We start from the raw sequence: 6,000 nt of genomic DNA on the forward strand, positions 1-6,000 counted from the left end.
CTTTGAAGTATTTTGCTAAAATATCAGGACTTCACATCAATTACAGTAAAACACAAGTCATATGGATAGGAAGTATGAAACATAGCAATCACATTTTGGATGTAGGTGTAGATTTAGAATGGGGAAAAAGCGCTTTTAGACTACTTGGTATTGATTTTGATGTTGATTTACAGAAAATTGGTGATTTAAATTTTAAACATAAGTTTGAAAAAATTAAAAAAAACTATGATAAACTGGAATCGCAGAAATCTCACACCACTAGGGCGTTTAACAGTGTTGAAAACCCTTCTTCTACCACAATTAAACCACATTTTTGCTTCACTTCCAAATCCTTCTAAAGCTCAGTTAAAGGAATTAGAAAACACCTTTTTTACTTTTGTTATGGGAAAAAATAATTACAGAGTGAAAAAATTAAGATACATAAAAAATTACAAAGATGGTGGTATAAAAATGGTTAGCATCAAGGAATTTATTATGTCTTTAAAACTAATGTGGGTGAAGAAAATTGTGATGCAAAAGAGCAGTATACATTCACTTTTAGACTTAGAGATGAAAAAATTAACATTATGTGGTACAGAATATGTTAGAGGAAAACTGAAATTTATTAAAAATTTGTTTTGGAAAGATGTGTTGGAATCATGGGCATATTTTTTAGATAAAAACTCAGATTCAACATATAATGTAGCTATGGAACCACTTTTTTACAACACTAATTTCATAATAGATAGAAAACCTATTTTTGATAGAAAATGGTTTGAGAATAATATTTATTGTGTTAATGATTTATTGAACGAAGATGGATCCTTTATGAACCTGATTGCTTTTAATAAAACATATGATATGAAAGTTCATTTTCTTGAATATAATGCAGTCTTGGCAGTTGTTAGAGAATGGATGAAAAAAATAAAGAAGCCTTTATCAAAGTTTAGTTACCCACATATATCTCAAGAACTGTTCTCCATATTAAATGTCAAAAAATCAAGAAAATTGTATGAAATCTTAAAAAGTAATCAAGAAGAACCTTTAGGGAAAATTGGATGGAACCGTAGCTTCGATTTGAGTGATGCTGAATGGGAAAATATTTTCTCTCTCCCATTTAAGCTCACACAAAATACAAAACTGCAATGGTTTCAGTTTCGAATAAATCATAAAATCCTAGCTACAAACTTATTTCTACATAAAATTAAAAAAAATGATACTAATATCTGTACCTTCTGTATAAAAGAAATTGAAACTATTGAACATATATTTTGGGAATGTGAAGTAGTGCAGGGCTTACTAGAAGCCTTTTCTACTCTATGTTTTAGCAGAATTCATAAATATATTACATATTCAAAGAAAGATTTTATATTGGGGTCACATGTGAAGTCAGAAAAAGTGAAAACTCTTATTGCTCTCCAAATTAAGTATTTTATTTACAGTATGAGATGTGCCAACAATACTCCTTCTCTGAACGGGTTGATGTCCTCCATAAAAATATTATATGACACTAATAAAATAATAGCAAAGAAAAACAATGAACAAGAAAAATTTGATGAGGCCTGGAAGTATTGGAAGAATTTATTTAATTGATATTTCTCTCTTGCTCTCCCCCTCCCTCCTTTCCCTCCCTTCTTTCCTCCTCTCTCTCTCTCTCTCTTTCTCTTTCTCTCTCTCATTTTTCCTTTTGTAAAACCATGGAAAAAAAATAAAATAAAAAAAAAAAAAAAAAAAAAAAGGTACGATTCTTCTCTGGTTTCTGACTAGATGAAATATTCAAAGTACATACGCGTATATGTATTATTTAATTGGGTGTAGGAAATTTAAAAGACCATATTTTACTTTCCTCATCACAATTGTACAACTTTGAAATTGTAAACCGCGTTTGAAAACAAGCAAGGACTATATTTTTGATGGATTGATAGCGTATGAAAATATCTTTTTTTTCTGTCTAATAGAACTATTATAGCACAATGAATTTAGTTATATTTTTTACACAATCAAAGACGTGAAGAACTTTTCAAATGTAAGTTTAATGGGAGTCATTCGTCATATTTTTGACGTCAGATGTCGCTGGTGTACTAGAGGTGGTTACGTAAACGTTTTAATCAGCGCGGCGCTTGTAACAAAGTAAACAAATCAACGTGTTCTTCGAACTTGAAAGTTGGCGGAGCTAAACCAAGGGGCTGATTCGATCTTTAATCGAGCTGTCACAACCTGGAGAAAGGTTTATCTGAATCTTGGGTAATTATTTTCTGTATAGAATACACATTTATGGAAACTTTCTAAGAAATATCGAGTGTAACATGCCTACATGACGAAGATAGTACAATGACAAAGTGGAAGTATTGTTTACAATCGACATATTTGTGCTTGCACAAACACTATATTCAAATGGAATAAGTATATGGTTTGAATGCTTATGGCTATATTTTGTTATTTTTTCATTTTTACGTGACAATCATCGCACAGCTATAGGTTATGAAGGCCTACACTGGCTTCATACAGTTGCATTTCGTTGTTGTTGTTTTTTTGTTTGTTTTAAAGAACAAAGTCCCAAATGATCATCAAGGTTAAATTTGTACAACGTAATTAATTAATTGCAAGGCAAATACAAGCTAAACATTCTTTTTATTTGAACAAATTACCATAACAAAAGAAAATAAACAAAATTGAAACAAACACAAATACCTGACACATTTCATTCCTCACCAAAAGACTTTCCAGATCCTACACAGAGATACATTAAATGACCATTCATTGATATTGATAAAGATAATCGATTCTTGATCAGCTTGACATTGTTTTTCAAATTCACCGAAAAACAATTTGGAGGCTCGATCCTTTTTATTTTGATGCAAATGGCCTGCATCTCGCAGTGGTTTGTAAGGCCAAAATAAAAAATAGTCTTGTTTCCTGCTACCCGACCTACCCTATTTTTTTGCACCCGACCTTAAAGTGTTTTTTAGCTATTGGGGAAAAAATTCAAAATTTTACGAATTTCATGTTTCAACAGTGAAAAAAAATATATACTCAAGTTGTATTACATGAAATATATTTATAAAATATGAACTTACATAAAATTCCACTTGAGTTGTGCATCAAAAGACATGGAATTTCATTTTTAAAGATGATATCTACCTAGCTATGACATGTTTAATTTTGTTTTGTAGTAGTTCATATCCAAAAGAATACCGTTGGAAAAAATAAAATTAAATTAAACAATAAAATAATTTTCCTACCTACCTACCCTATTTTTTTTTCTGGATGGTAGCAGGAAACAAGACTATTATTTTTTTGGCCTAAGAATATTTGCACTGTCGCGGGTTCAAATCCACTTCAGGGTGTGGAGACCAGTCCTACAGATAAGACATGTTAAGTAAACTGTGGTCCTGTGTCGCAGTAGATGTTGGCACAAAAAAGATACAATGCATCACTGCTCAATGGCCCAGAAAGCCAAGAATAAGTATAAATTTGCAGTCCGCCACTCTCAAATGATGGTGTCTCCATATGAGTAAAAATTCTTCAGAATTAAGGACTTTAAACAACAAACAAACATAGATTAATATGTGCCCTTATACTTTATAGTGCATATAATTGATTTGATTCAGGAAATTATTTGTTCTGTGCATCTTTTTATCATAGTCAGTAGCTATGTGTACATGTATACATAGAGCAATACAACACCACGAATGATTACAAATATTTTAAAGTTATAATTTGCTAGGTTCATTTTGTACAGTATCTGTTGGTCTCCGAAAATTTTTTTTTGGAGAGCTACAGTTTTGCAGCTAGCTGACTGTTAGTGTAAGATATGTTTTATTTCTAAATGAAAGCCTATGCTGAGTAAATTGCTTTTATTATTAATATTTAGGAATATAAATTTATCATTTTATTTTATTCAGGAAATCTGCAGGTAAAATACCAGTAAGATGTCAAAGCTTAAATGGAGCTTTATTTTGGCCGGATGGTACATGTAATTTAAAAATTCTATTTTTCCCTCATCCAACTCATGGAATGGCATCCATCCTATTGTTAGTGCTACCAGGGGGAAAACAGGAATGGTATATAAATGATAGAAGGTACTCATAAATTATACCTAAGTAATACTTCAATGCTTCTAATTTTAATTCTAAAAAAATATATATATATTTCCTTTCATTATCACTAGGTGTATTACAACCTAACACTGGATGTTGAGAAGTTTGGCAGTCCTATACATTCACCATGTTCAAAGTCCGAGAAAATGTTCTGCTGGAAATATGGGGTAACATTCAGCCTGTACACACATAGCCCAGTTATGCTCATGCTTGGAGAATTCTCAAATAAAAAAAATAATTTTGTATGCAGTATCTTCAGAATTTTCACAAACGGTAAGGGTTTTATATTCCTTTGAAAAGTAGATCAATTTTATTTATAAATTAAAAATATTAAAAGACAGTTTAATTTACCGAAAAACAAGTACAGTCTTAATAATGCTATTACTCTATACTAATTGCTACTCATTCATATTCAAAGGGGCTCCAAAAAAATTTTGAAGAGAAAACAAGCTGATGTCCATGTACTCGAAGAATCCCTGGCAAGAGAACTTAGTGAAATGAAAGAATGCACAGACTTAACATTTTAAGATTTGTTGGTACAAAGTGACATTGAAATGGATTTATCTTTCCAAAGCTTGAACTTTTTGCTGTTAAGGATTTTGCTTATTTTTATTTATAGCTGTAAATAAAAACAAAAATTAAAGATTGTATTAAACATTTATACATATTCTTTTCACACTTAAATTTTAGCATACAGGTACAATGTTCTTGGTAACCAATGTTCGTGGATTTCAAGAGTCTGAATACCCCATGAATTCATGTATCCATGAAAATTATTTTTTTAAACATATTGATTGATTTAATCTACATTGTTAAAGAGTTATAATCCACAAAATTTCATACTCAGGCCAAAATAAAATTATAGTTTGTTTAGAATTACCTCCTGCCTCATTGAAATGCCCCCTCCTGAAAACATTTTATTGACCATAAGTAGGAAGATTTTTTTTTATTAAGTCAATATTTTTTGCCCATTACATACAAAACAATGAATATAGTGTCAGATCTATGTAAAATTAGGATTTTTTGTTGATGGTAGATACTTTTTTTAAAAGTCAGAAAATATATTTACTGTTTACTGAGATTTTTATCAAAAATAAAAAAAATTATCTTCAATTTAAAAAAAAACTAATTTCCCTCCCTCCTGTGTCTGAAATGCTTCAGGCGGCAATTCCAAACAAACAATTTTTTAAGGATGTCCTCATGAACAAGTAAAATTTTTCTTGTCCACGAACATTGAACCGCACAAGTTAACGATTTGAATGACTCCACAGAATTCATAATACAAGTACAATCATTTTTAATGTTTTTTTTTTTTCTTTTTAAAGCAAGCAAAAAAAAATCATATAAGTTTTATTTTTTATTTAAAAATAATGAAAAATTGACCCATGTGTCAAAAATACTTAAAAATATGTACTTGTACTCTAAAATTTAAAAAGTATCAGTTCTACATCTTCTAAGCACATCTCACTTTTTATAGCCTGATAGCTTCTTCCAATACGTGTATGAGAAAGAATCATTCAGATTGAGGCTTTGACAGCTTTGAAATGCTTGCATTGAATTTTTCATCTCATTTTTAAGGAAAATATGTATGGCTCTGAGCCTCTGATTTTAAAGAAACATCACAGTGACTGCTAATTATCACTGGGGATACTGGTCGAAACTTTATAAAGCACACTTGAAGCTCAGTCTTTGTATACTTTGGGTCTTGATCGCAGTCCCGGAGCTGTTGCTGGAATTTAGGCCAATACTGAATGTTAAGTTTACTGCATCCTTCTTTAGTCTACTTTTGTCTCCTGTAAACAAATATGTGCAAATATTACTTTTGTTTTGTACAGAGTTAAAGTAAAATATAATCAAAATTTACCTAGGAAAAAGCAAAGACCCTACAAGAACTGATCAAGTGAAGGAAAAATAACTCATT

The 6,000-nt window shown here is 30.5% G+C and overlaps 1 long non-coding RNA gene across 1 annotated transcript; it reads left to right on the top strand.

Annotated features, from left to right (window-relative positions):
* The first annotated feature begins 2,062 nt into the window (after positions 1–2,062).
* Positions 2,063–4,713, top strand: LOC134280192 (uncharacterized). Its single transcript, XR_009994858.1, has 4 exons — positions 2,063–2,223; positions 3,885–4,043; positions 4,151–4,352; positions 4,498–4,713. It is a non-coding gene; the product is annotated as an uncharacterized LOC134280192 (long non-coding RNA).
* Positions 4,714–6,000: the final 1,287 nt, after the last annotated feature.

Source organism: Saccostrea cucullata, unplaced genomic scaffold, assembly GCF_032062105.1.
Source record: "Saccostrea cucullata isolate Sc308-1 unplaced genomic scaffold, CSIRO_AGI_Scuc_v1 ctg483, whole genome shotgun sequence".
Lineage (NCBI taxonomy): Eukaryota > Metazoa > Mollusca > Bivalvia > Ostreida > Ostreidae > Saccostrea > Saccostrea cuccullata.